The sequence below is a fragment of the Capricornis sumatraensis genome, chromosome 4 (assembly GCF_032405125.1).
Source record: "Capricornis sumatraensis isolate serow.1 chromosome 4, serow.2, whole genome shotgun sequence".
NCBI classification, from domain to species: Eukaryota; Metazoa; Chordata; class Mammalia; order Artiodactyla; family Bovidae; genus Capricornis; species Capricornis sumatraensis.
Genome location: NC_091072.1, coordinates 136,785,593 through 136,800,168, shown reverse-complemented (window position 1 = coordinate 136,800,168; position 14,576 = coordinate 136,785,593).

The window sequence follows — 14,576 nt, the reverse complement described above, 5'->3', positions numbered from 1 at the left end:
GATGTTTTTATGTGATTGTGAGAAGTTGAGAGAATGTTAAAAATACAGTCTTGACTTTCCAGATTACTGGACAGATAGTCATGTTGATGGAGATCCAAAAATATTTATTGATTGATATCTACTCCTTCGTGTGGAAGGTGAAAAATTCTCTTTTTGGTGAAATATATTAAGTATTTTGGGCCGGTAGATTTGTATTGAGTATTTTCTCAGTTTAAAACAGTTATAGTCTTCTCTCTAGAAAGAATATTTGTCACAGAGTAATACTAAAGATTACATAGTTGACAATTATTAAGCATTTTCTATATGTCCATATATTCTAAGAGTTTTTCTTATTAAATGTAAAAACATTACATAAATGCTCTTGCAAAGATATATATTTTTCTTGAAATTGCAGAAGTATATAGGACAACTTATTCTAGGTGGGAAACGGATATATATGCTTACAGATTTTTAGTATCTACAATCATTTTCCAAGAGAAACAATAAAAAATAAAATAAATAAAATTTCCTTGATCAGGTTCAAAGCCTTGGTTATCCATTTTAAAAGTGTCACTATAACTCTACACAGGTTTCATTGCAGCAGTCTACAGAGCTAACTTAAGGAGCTAAATTTATGCAAAACGCTCACCACCGCCTATTTGATATAACAGTAAAGAGGGCCTTCTATATTAGTAACAGGGACTGATTCATGAATTCTATTCTTGGGTGGAGTACCATGTCATTCAAGTTACCTTGATCAGACCATTGCTAGGACAATATTTTCATGAATGAGTTTCACAGAATGCTGTTAGGAAGGAACATGAAGATTGCTGAAATAGTAATCTAAGAGCTAAGGATTCCAACCATGTTTTGATTGGACTATACATTACTATAAATGTATAGGATGGAAGTGTAATGTAATGCTTCTAGAAGAATGAACTAAAGTCATTTTCAGTTTTTAGCACTTTAGCATAAATAGTCCTGCTTTTTGTTTAATATATTTTAACACTTAGTGTTTGAATTATTATCTTAAAATACTGAATGAATAATCTTCTTCAGGAGACATTACCAGGAACCACTATAGCAACAATAAATTAAGTTTCAGAAGCATAAGTTTTTTTCAAAGATCACCAAGGCACACACAGATTTTGACATATCCATGTTGGAAATACTAGATTGGACATATAGCATCTGCTGATCTCTTCTTGTTCTAATAATAGAACCAAAATTTTCTCTTGGGAAACCATCTGTCTTTATTCTCAGTCATGTAGTTTGCAGAGGATTTACTTACATACTCATTGAAAAATTATTAATTGAGTGATTTATATGTGCCAGGGACTATTCTTGAATCACAAAATACAAAAATGAATAACAGACAAAGAATGCCATCCCTTTTATCCAGGGATGATAAAAGTTTATGTTGATAAAAAGTGACATATTTGGGGACTTATGAGTAAGAGAAGCTCTTCCTCTGGATTTGGAAGTGTGGAGATGTGTACTCTGGGACTTCCAAAAATCCTCTCACCTCTGTGTAGGGAGTCAGTTCAATAATAGAGCCAATATAAAGAAAACAAAGCTAAAAGATTCAGATGAAAACAAACAAAGAAACAAATATCTTATGGTATTTTTGAGATTTTTGGATTAAGCCATACTTGAAGTCAGAACTGTTCCTGAAGTTATATGAGCTAGTAAATTTAATTTTTAGGTTATTAACAATTAGGTTTTCTAACACTTCCAAATAAAAGAACCTTGATGCTAAGTCTCTTCAGTCATGTCCGACTCTATGAGACCCTATGGACAGCAGCCCTCCAGGCCCCACCGTCCACAGGATTCTCCAGGCAAGAATACTGGAGTGGTTTGCCATTTCCTTCTCCAAAATAACCTTAATTTATGCAATTAAATCCTAAAAGATAAAGAGAAAAATATTTGTCAATACTTCTTTGTTAATGTCTAAAAATTCCTGAAAAAACTGACCTACATTAAGATTACTCACATTAATGTTTATACAAACATTTAAAATGTGTTATGCATATTCCAGTGACATAGTCAAAGTTTACTATATTTTTTCCATTTTTCACATGTCAAATTTGAGTGAAAATCATCCTTCTTGACTATCGATAAAGTGAAGTCGCTCAGTCGTGTCCGACCCTCAGCGACCCCATGGACTGCAGCCCACCAGGCTCCTCCATCCATGGGATTTTCCAGGCAAGAGTACTGGAGTGGGGTGCCATTGCCTTCTAGGGATAGAGAAATTAGTAAAACTAGAAATTAGCCCTTCAAATTTATCATAGACTTTTTTTTAAAATTTCTATTAGATTACACAACTTCTGATTTTTATTATAAATCTGTGGTTTGAGTTGACAAAATTTAAATCTCTTAAAAAATACTAATTTTTCCATATATTTACATCTAGAATAAAGTTAGATTAAAATAACACTTACTATTTTGTTAACTACTATTTAAATTAGCTGATGCTGGGAGGGATTGGGGGCAGGAGGAGAAGGGAACGACAGAATTTGAAATGGCTGGATGGCATCACCGACTCAATGGACATGAGTTTGAGTGAACTCCGTGAGTTGGTGATGGACAGGGAGGCCTGGACTGAGCGACTGAACTGACTGACTGATTCTTATATCAACACGGAAGCCCCACTTATATCAACATGAGTGTATTAAACCCTTAATTTCATGTTAATTTCTAAAGTTTTCTAGCCTGTTTGTGATCTAAAGCTCCCCTATACTTATCAAATCCCATTCAGACCCAAATCATATTAAACCAAATATTCAATAGTCTATTCTGTTTGACACATCTAATAAGTCTACTGTGACCTACTTAAAATTAACCAATTGTACAGTCTGCTCAAGCTCTCGTGGATGTTCACTATTTCTTCCCCTCTCCAAAACTGAATCTTGTATTACTTTATTTTTGTTAGAAACTCTGCTGGCCTTGATGTCTCTAATTGAATATGATAGAATTTTGGAAACACTGAATTACATATAAAATGAGACCAGTGGTGAAATTGTGATTACAAAATTTTCTGACATACTGTTGTTTCCATTTACAACATAAGGTTCATTGAATAAATGTTCTGAATGCTTACCATAATATTTGCATCTTGCTTATAACAAATTGCTAACCGGTAAGTTTATGGGGTAACATATGGGTCTCAGTTCTTTAGTTGGCGGCAGTTAAACAAATCCCAATTTTTGCACACAAATAAATGCTTGAGAAAGAAACTACCCATTTTATGTAATCATATGTCCATTTGGATGTAGGTCAGGAAGGACTTGCTAGTGTGTTAGCAACCATAAAAAAATCTGCCCCATGCTAATTACTGTTTAGTTGCAGGGGTTGGTTCAGCTAGCTATGCATATGTTTTGGCCCATATGTATAAACCTTCCCATTTGTGGAGAGGCCAGATGGGCCCTCCCAAAGCATGAACCTTCCTTGCTACATGGATTAACTATGAAAGGTTTAAATTGCTAGCTTTTGTTTTTAGTAAAATGATTCACTCTAGTGCCCATCTCTTTTTATAGTTATTAGGGACTTTCAATGCAGAAAGAAGCTTATTTGCCTATTGGTTCATGCAGATTTCTACAAATGGGTCTTCACTTTCACTTTGAAGTACATATGAAACCATCATTCTTATTTTTTCACAGTTTTTTTTTCCCCCAGTGAATTTTAGATTAATTTGACTATGGAAACAAGTTATATACATTTATTATTTGTATTTGTTGTATCAAATAGAATATATGTACATAGGGGTTCATCTCTCTCAAACCAAATTAGTTTGAAATTCAAGTGAACTTCTGTGGCATAGTAAAATACTGAAATTTCTATAAAGATTTATAAACTATTGTTGAATATGAGTTATCTGGGAAAACATTTCAGACACTAAAATAATGTTTAAACACTTTAAACCAAAAATTATGCTCACTACAAATCATCCTCTGGCAAAATCAATGTAAGATATACAATTCCTTGGATTAATTCTGGCTATGATATTTGAATAGAATATATTTTTGGAAAAACATTCTGAATTAATGCTTTTCAAGAATTTATATTAAGCTATTATTTTTATTCTTCTTTGGATAATAAATTTGATGTTATTCTTGTGATTATATGGTTTAATATTGACTGAATCTGAAAGCCTGTAATTAAATAAAGTAAATTCTAAAGAATGTGCTATACTGTATAATTGCTAAAGTGTCACGGTCTTCAGAATCTTTCATACTATACACTCAGGTTTAGAAGACAACTGATATAATTGTTTAAATTGCCAGGGGGAAAGCAGTTAAGCAAGTCAACTGTCTTAACCAAAGTAAGTCACCAAGTTAAAGAAAAATAAAACTCTACTTAAAATTTGTATATTTAAAAATTCTCCAAAGAAGACATATAGATGGCTAACAAACACATGAAAAGTTGCCCAACATCACTCATTATCAGAGAAATGCAAATCAAGACCGCAAAGAGATACCATTTCACACCAGTCAGAATGGCTGCGATCCAAAAGTCTACAAGCAATAAATGCTGGAGAGGGTGTGGAGAAAAAGGAAGCCTCTTACACTGTTGGTGGGAATGCAAACTAGTTCAGCCACTATGGAGAACATTGTGGAGATTCCTTTAAAAACTGGAAATTATACTGCCTTATGAACCAAAAATCCCACTGCTGGGCATACACACCGAGGAAACCAGAATTGAAAGAGACACGTGTACCCCAATGTTCATCGCAGCACTGTTTATAATAGCCAGGACATGGAAGCAACCTAGATGTCCATCAGCAGATGAATGGATAAGAAAGCTGTGGTACACATACACAATGGAGTATTACTCAGCCATTAAAAAGAATACATTTGAATCCTTTCTAATGAGGTGGATGAAACTGGAGCCTATTATACAGAGTGAAGTAAGCCAGAAATAAAAACACCAATACAATATACTAACACATATATATGGAATTTAGAAAGATGGTAATGATAACCCTGTATGTGAGACAGCAAAAGAGACACAGATGTATAGAACAGACTTTTGGACTCTGTGGGTGAGGGAGAGGGTGGGTTGATTTGGGAAAATAGCATTGAAACATGTATACTATCATGAGTGAACTCCGGGAGATGGTGATGGACAGGGAGGCCTGGCGTGCTGCGATTCATGGGGTCCCAAAGAGTTGGACACGACTGAGCAACTGAACTGAACTGAACTGAACTGAAGAAACGAATTGGCAATCTAGGTTTGATACAGGATACAGGATGCTTGGGGCTGGTGAACTGGGATGACCCAGAGAGATGATATGGGAAGAGAGGTGGGAAGGGGTTCAGGATTGGGAACTCATGTACACCCGTGGTGGATTCATTTCAATGTATGGCAAAACCAACACAGTATTGTAAAGTAAAATAAAAATAAATAAATAAGTAATAAAATAAAATAAAAATTCTGTCATCAAGTTTCTGGATTAGTGAATGCAATTGTCTACCCACTCATACTCACTAAATATTTTCATATTCAATTCAGGAAATCAAAATCAAAATTTGTTAATTTTGACAGTTACCAAGAGCCTTATTGATGGATTCAGGTATAAAATTTACAGGTTTCAAAAATGTATGTGAAAATATGGACATTAGAGAAATAAAGGAAAATGGAGGAGAGGGAGATCTAAAATTTCTAAAAAATAAGATAAATTTATAAATTTCTAATGATTGTGTAGTAGTCTGTCATGGAGGAATGTGCCAGGCCTGTAATGAACCATTTATCCTTTTGATATTATTTTTTTATATTTTATACAGCAAATGTCCTATTTTTTGGAGTTTTTTTTAGAAGATAATGAAATACTTCAACCTCCTATAACTGAATGATTTTTGCTATAAGAAAAAAAAAAGAGAAGCAGGTTCATAATCAGTTATAAAAAAATTCTGAGTATATAAAATAACACCTCATTTTTTATAATATTATCAAAATTCCCTTACTGAGAATTGTGTCTATAAATTTGTTAAACCAGATTATTAAGTTGTCATTGTAAATTCCATATTTTTGTATCTTCTCGATAAAGGAAAATATCAATTTCTTGTGATGTGAAAGTCTCTCTGTCGTGTCCGATTCTTGGAGACTCCTAGTCCATGGAATTTTCCAGGCCAGAATACTGGAGTAGGTAGCTGTTCCCTTCTCCAGCGCATTTTCCCAACTGAGGAATCAAACCAAGGTCTATCACATTGCAGGAGGATTTTTTTTTTACCAGCTTAGCCACAAGGGAACCCAAGAATACTGGAGTGGGCAGCCTACCCTTCTCCAGGGGATCTTCCCAACCCAAGAATGGAACCAGGGTCTCCTGCATTGCATGTGGATTCTTTTACAACTGAGCTATCCAAGAAGCCCCTGAAATATTGATTGATTTTAATGTTACATATATAATTTTATCAATTCTGTAATAACTTCTAATTAAAACTGGGAAAATAATTTAGTTTTCTATAATTCTATTAATCCACATGTAACAGGAGGAATGTTTAACACAAATAATTTTTTAATCATTGTATTATTTGGCTTGGAAATAATAATAACTGGAATTGACCTAATGAAGTGTTTCTCAGCCTTAGGACTCTTGGCTAGTTGGGCCAATAACTGTTTTAGAGAGCTATCCTGTACATTATAGGATGTTTATTAGCAGTATCCCTGGCCTCTAACCACTAGAGGCCAGTAGCATTTTCCTGGTGGTTACAACCAAAATATCTTCAGATATCTCTGGGAGGGCAAAATCCTTCCCAGTTGAGACCATTGACCTCATGATGACTATCGATGAATACAATTTGGTGTTTCATGTAAAAGAGGAAATGTCATTAATAGTAACAAATCTTTTTAAAAACTTATTTTTATGAAACATAAAATCCAGTGTATCTTATATCTTTATAGTCAAATAGAAAGTAAGATGTGAATTTTTTATTAAAACCCTTCCTCACATCTGAAAATTCCTTAACTCATCAAAACTTTTGCAATAAGGCAAATTCATCATTCTTTACTTACTAAGAGAGAAAAGAGAAATGTAAAACTAACCACAATTTGACAATGGCAGAAATTTAAACTGTTTTGTGGCTCAAGAAGATACTATTCAAATTGTAATACATAATGGCTCTAAAGAATTTAATGTGACTTAAACTACGTAAACATATCCAGTGGAATCAGTAATCGAGTACAGACAGTGAAAAATCAAACAAATGAAGCATAGTCATTCTGCTTTTTTTCCTTTTTTTAAAGATTTTGACAAACAATTTCACTTGGTTGCAGATGCTAGAGAACACAAAAGCCAGAAAAGTTTTTCTATGATCTGCTGTAGGGGTGTGTGTGTGTGTGTGTGTGTGTGTGTGTGTGTGTGTGTTGTTGTTGTTGTTGTTGTTGTTTAGTCGCTAAATTAAATCGTGTCTAACTGCTACCAAAAGGACTATGACCCCGCAAGTTCCTTTGTTGGTGGGAAATTCCCAGGCAAGAACACTGGAGTGGATTGCCATTTCCTTCTCCAAGGGATCTTTCCGATCCAGGGAATAAACCAAAGTCTTCTGCATTGGCAAGGGGCTTCTTTACCACTGAACCACCTGGGAAGCCCATATGTTGTGTGTATTACTAATGTTAATAAAGTGAAACTTAACTAGAAATAACATTTACACTAGAGTATGTCATTCCTATTTACCACTATGTGTGTTTCAAACAACACTACAACAGTACTTGGTATAGAAGCAGTCACAAGGAATATAACAGAAGAGGAAGAGATATTTTCTAACTTTTAAGTCTATTTTGACTCCTCCAACCTTTTCCATTAATTTCTAGAAAATTTCCCATAATAAATTCATAGTATCTTCAAAACAGATACCAAAGCTCAATATAACTTTTTATTATTTTGTATATTTGGATTGGTGGCCTGAAGTTTGCAATGTGAAAGACAAATGAATAACTTTCCATTAGTATTATCAGATTAGAAACTTTTCATATTTTGATTTTTGGTTTTTATTTTCTAGACAAATATTTTCTTTAAAAATGTCCCTCCTGAGGGACTTGCCTTGTGGTCCAGTGGTTAAGACTCCATGCCTCCAGTGCAAGAGACACACTGGTTCAATTATTAGTTGGGGAAACTTAAGATCCTGCCAGCCACACAGTGAGACCAAAAAACAAAAAAAATCCCTCCTGATTTTCATTCAAGAATTTCTTTTCAGATTAATAACCTGCACAAAGCAGCCATGAAATTGGGATCTAATATAAAGGCAACTAACAGAAACACTGGAATTAAGCTAGAAATAAATAACAATAACATAACCATAAAGCTCCAAATATTTGGAATCTCAGCAAGATACTTCTAAATAATCCAATGACTAAAAACGAAATATGAAGATTTAACAATATGTGAACTGAATAATAACAAAAATATAACACATAGGAATTTTAGAGACATAGCAAAAGAATGTCAAGAAGGCACAGCATGGCCTTAAATGAAAAATAATTAAAATCAATTATTGAAAAGTCTTCTGAAGAACTTAGAAGAGAAAGAAACTAAGTGCAAATTAAGAAGAGAAAAGAAAATAATAAGGAGTAAAATTAAATGAGCTAGAAAGTTTTTAAGATAGAGGAAATCAATGAATCTAAATGTGGATGTTTTGGGAAAAAATCAATAAAATTTGTAAGCCTCTATATAGACTGTTCAAGACTAAAACAAAGAAAATGTGAATTACCAGTATCAGAAAAAAAAATAATAATAATAAGTGGCCAGCACTACACACTCTCTTAATACTAAAATCAAAATATGGTGACCTGCCTCTTGAGAAACCTGTATGCAGGTCAGGAAGCAACAGTTAGAACTGGACATGACATGGAACAACAGACTGGTTCCAAATAGGAAAAGAAGAAGGTCAAGGCTGTATATTGTCACCCTGCTTATTCAACTTCTATGCAGAGTACATCATGAGAAACGCTGGACTGGAAGAAGCACAAGCTGGAATCAAGATTTCCGGGAGAAATATCAATAACCTCAGATATGCAGATGACACTACCTTTATGGCAGAAAGTGAAGAGGAAATAAAAAGCCTCTTGATGAAAGTGAAAGAAGAGAGTGAAAAAGCTGGCTTAAAGCTCAACATTCAGAAAACGAAGATCATGGCATCTGGTCCCATCACTTCATGGAAAATAGATGGGAAAACAGTGGAAACAGTGTCAGACTTTATTTTTTGGGGCTCCAAAATCACTGCAGTTGTTGACTGCAGCCATTATATTAAAGGACCCCACCTAGATAGCATATTGAAAAGCAGAGACATTACATTGCCAGCAAAGGTTCATCTAGTCAAGGCTATGGTTTTTCCAGTAGTCATGTATGGATGTGAGAGTTGGACTGTAAAGAAAGCTGAGCACTGAAGAATTGCTGCTTTTGAACTGTGGTGTTGGAGAAGACTCTTGAGAGTCCCTTGGACTCCAGGAAGATTCAACCAGTCAACTCTAAAGATCAGTCCTGGGTGTTCTTTGGAAGGACGGATGCTTAAGCTGAAACTTCAATACTTTGGTTACCTCATGCGAAGAGATGACTCATTGGAAAAGACTCTGATGCTGGGAGGAATTGGGGGCAGGAGGAGAAGGGGTCGACGGAGGATGAGATGGCTAGATGACATCATCGACTCTATGGACATGAGTTTGAGTGAACTCCAGGAGTTGGTGATGGACAGGGAGGCCTGGCGTTTTGCAATTCATGGGGTTGCAAAGAGTCGGACACGACTGAGTGACTGAGCTGAACCGAACTGAACAACAACTCCAGGCCAGCCTGGTTAGTACATATGTCGGGTGGCATTCCGTAAGGGAATATTGAATTTTCAATGCAGTACAACCCATGTATTTATGGAATAATAGTCTATTTATTTATAATATGTAGCCTTTTATATAATGAATTCAGTTTGCTAATATTTGTTAGGCATATTTTGCATCTAGGCTCATGAAGGATATTGGTACATAGGATTTTTTTTTTTTTTAATTTAGTATCTTTGATTTTGGAGTCAGGTCAGGAAATATCCTCATCTGCTTGTGTGTTTGTATAGAATTGGCATTATTTATTCTTTAACTATTTGGTAAAAAGTCCATTGATTTAAAAAAAAAATATTGGCATGTAGTTGATTTACAATATGTTAGATTCAGTTGTTAGCAGAGTGATTCTGTCATATATATACATATATCCACTCTATATTTTTGATTCTTTCCCCATATGTAGCATTACAGATTATTGAGTAGAGTTGAAAATCCATTGATTTTTACAGCTTTTTTATTTTCTTACTTACCCAAGTATATTTGTGAATTTCCCTTAATCTCTGGTTTCATTGCACCCTACAATTTTGTCTTTGCTGTCTTTTATCATTCAGTGCAAACTATTTTCTGTTTACTCCTGTGTTTTTTTTTTTTTTTTTTTTCTGACACCATAGATTATTTATAAGTGTGTTGTGGAACTTCCATAAATCTGTGATTTTCCACATATTTTGTTATTGCTTTCTCATTTAACTGTGTAATAGTCAGTGAATATATTCTATATTGTTTCAATGTTTCTAAATTGTTTGAAAGAGACATTTTATAGCTGGTATATTATCTATTTTACTAAATATTTCCTTTGCAAATGGAAAAAATCTGTTTTCCACTGCTTTGGAGTGTAGTATTCTTTATACATCAATTGGATCAAGTTATGTGATACTGTTGTTCAGGTTTTCTATAAACTTACTGATTTTCTTTCACTTTTTACATTAATTCCTGTGAGAGAAGTGTTTCAAATCTCTAACTCCAATTGTGGATTTCTCTACTTCACCTTTAACTGTTGTTTGTTTTTGCTTTTTCTTGAAGCTTAGCTGTTGGATACATACACATTTAGAACTGTTACACCTTGTAAAGCATTATCCTTTTATAATTATGAAATGTCCCTCCTTACCCCCAAGGATATTTTTTTTCCTTGAAGTATATTTTGATGTTATTTTGATACTGATATTAAACAATACAGTCAATTCTTGTTTCTTAAAAGTAAGGTTTTCATAATAGAATATTTTCCATTTTTTATATGTAACATGTCTTTCATAGTCAAACTAAGATTCTTATAGAGTATGATTGGGTCTTAAATTTTACTCAGTCTAATAATGTTTATCTTTTGATTTCCATTTTTAGACCATTTATTTAATGTGTTTCTTCTCCATTACAGATTTAGAATAAACCTCTAAGATCTATATAAGGCTCTGAAACTCCATTGAGCCATCTGACTTTAAGTCCCTGTATTATTGAGATTTTGAGTTCTGTTTCTGGAAATTGTGGGTGTAACTTTCTTTTGTGGTTGGTTGCTGATTTTAGTAGCTTTGTCTGCATTTATCCGATATTTCTAAATGTTTATTGGACAGGAGAGTCTTCCATGTTAGTTCAGCTTCCCGCATCAACTATAAATCTATTTTACTTGTTTCAAGTCTATGTTTCTAGATATGTAAAATGGAGATAATTACTCCTAACTTACTGGATGTATATGAAAACAAATTAAATTAATGTATGCTAATAGCTCAGCATATTGCCTAGCAAAGTATAAATATTAAGTAAAAATAGTACATTATAATTCAAAAAAACATACATTGAAATTATGGCTTCCCTGGTGGCTCAGATGGTAATGCGTCTGCCTACCATGCAGGAGACCTAGGTTCTATCCCTGGGTTGGGAAGATCCCCTGGAGAAGGATATGGCAACCCACTCCAGTACTCTTCCCTGGAAAATTCCATGGACAGAGGAGCCTCGTAGGTTATAGTCCATGGGGTCACAAAGAGTTGGACATGACTGAGCAACTTCACTTTCACCAAAACTCAGCATTTGAAGCAACTTGAAACTGTTCACTCTATAAAGTGTTCTAATGAAATACTAAATAATTTTTCTTAATATCTAAGATGTAGAGCAAAATTGTGAGATAAATTAGTCTTCATATTGTTTATTTTTTAATTTCTTAAAATTTTTTGATAAATGTCCTTCAAGTGGCATTATGTTTGGGGTTATTGTCTGAGTTTTCAATTTTGTTACAAAGATTTCATGCATAAAAGGCTTCTGTATTATGTATTCTGCTAGAAGACTTTTGAGTAGATGTATTTTTAATTCTCTTTATACAACATTGATGTCTAATGAATGGATTTTAAAATCTTGTAAGAGAGTGATAGTTAAGACTAAGGACAGAGGATTGTAAATCAGAATTTCGGATATTTTTTGATGGCCCAGTCTAATGGACCTAAAAGTCTATATATACTTCATTGATTAGGATAGTTCCAAATCATTTGAAGGATGAACATGGGAGCTTTGCAGAATATTTATCCTTAGGAGAATTAAAGAGAGACTGAGTAAGGAAGAAGAAGAGAGAGAAAGAAAGAGAAGATGAATCTATTGAGTTAAATAAGAAAAAAATTAAGAGTGATTAAAACAACAATGTTCAAGCATTTTTTAATGCTGTTCAATCCTTTTAAAAATCATTTGAGTCTGCAATTATTTAAGCTGTGGGCTGTGAATTGAAGAGAAAGTAAAATTATAGATTTTAAGTATATAGCTGGAGGTAATATATAAATCCAATTGATCAGTCTGGCAGGGAATTGATGCCACAATTTGTACCCAGTGGCATTTTCTCTCTCTTTCTCAACTGGCTTTAGAACATTATCAGAAATTCAATAGAATACGCCAATATAGTGATATACTTTCAGTCATAAGCTCCTTGTTCAGATTAAAGCTTCGGTGCTCACATTGTGGATAATAATGGACAGACAACCTGACTCCATCTCACTATGTGTCATCCAGAAAGGACTTGACTCAACTAACTACACATTTCTGACCCTAAGAGCCAGCCAAACTGGTAACAGAGGGCGTCTGTCTCTTCAGAACAAAAAAAAAAAAAAAAGAGGGAGAGGATAATATGTACAGAGCTGCAGTCTGGCTTCAGACATTTCTCTAGCAGCCTCCTGTCTCTGACTGCCTTTCCTGATGTTCTGATCAAGTTACCTTTAAAACTCACTCTTGACTTCATGCTTTGATTCTCTTTCTCGTTTAATTTATTAATGCGTTTACCACTTCAGCATTATCTTTGCAGCTCATTCCCTTTCAAGCTTGCTCATTCCTGTAAAACTATTAGGAAAGTTGTTACTGTCTTTCATTTGTTGCATAAGAATTTCATTTGAAGGTTATTTATATCACGTATCTTTTTATTCTCTAACTGCACAAAACTCCGTGAGAGGACGTTTATGTTGTGGTGCGTGCATGGGATGGAAAAGAATTTCTAGACATGAGACAGAATGAGAGGGAAATAAAATTTATTAGAGTGGTAGAAACTGTTAGAACAGCGGGCCAGCTCAAGGGAGAGCCGACCTTGAAAGAGGTCCTTAGTCCACTTTTATACCCAGGGTACAGGAGTGGGATAGCGGTCTTGTAGGTCATTTGCTGAATTGGATGAGGTACATATACTGGGTGGGGTAAAGGAAGAAAGAGTAAGGTAAATACTTTCTCCCTATGGGGTAAGAGGGGAGACAGGTTATACTGTTCAGGTGGACCTGAAATCCGTTAATAGTTACAACATGAGGAAAGGAAAGACGATGAGTCTGGTTTTCTCTTCCTGCATTCCAAGACTCTCCGTGGTTTTATCTGCTCTTTCATCCTTGGGTCACCACAGTCTACTTCATATATTTTGTCTTCAGTAAATGTGTTTAACTTGTTGGCAGCATCCAGGCAGGGTATGCCTATATTATTTATTAATATTATCAGAAGTTTTGATTCCATAAACTGTCATACAGCATATTCCATAAAGACCCCATCTAAGCTTGCCTCAGGCGAATTTTTACTTTAACTAATATATAAATTTTAAATAAGTTCCTGTGGCCATAATGAACATAAAAGACCACAGCTGGGGAAAGGAGACAGAAAGCTGGTACTCCACATGGGACCTTATATCCTAGTGTGGGATATAATCAGTTAGCAAAAATAACTAAATACATGGGGTGTCCAAAGAAGATGAATGCTGTGGAGAATAGGAAGTAAAGGGAAAGAAGATATGTACTGGGCGGGGATGAGGATACAGGATGGTGATGGGAGACTTCCTTGATTAGGTGATATTTGAGCAAAGACACAAAGAAACTAACAGAGCAAAGACATGTCGACATATGGGAAAATAGTATTCCAGGCTGAAAGAAAAGTACCTACTAGTCCCCGACATTCATTTCAGGCAGAAAGAAAAATATCTCCAAGGTCCTGACATTGAGACATGTTGGCAGGTTCAGGAAAAAAGAATGGACACTAGTGTGTTAGGAGCAGTGTAATCAAAGAGGACAGTCTTAAGTTGGTTTCCCCTGAGTTGTGGATTCATGTGCAAGTGATTTATTAAGAAAGTGATAAGGTGGAGGGGAAAGCAGAAAAACGAAACATTAATGTAATTTCAGAAAACAAAGATCATGGCATCCAGTCCCATCACTTCATGGCAAACAGATGGAGAAACAGTAGAAACAGGGGCTGACTTTACTTTTGGGGGCTCCAAAGTCACTGCAGATGGTGACTGCAGCCATGAAATTAAAAGACGCTTATTCCTTGGAAGAAAAATTATGACCAACCTA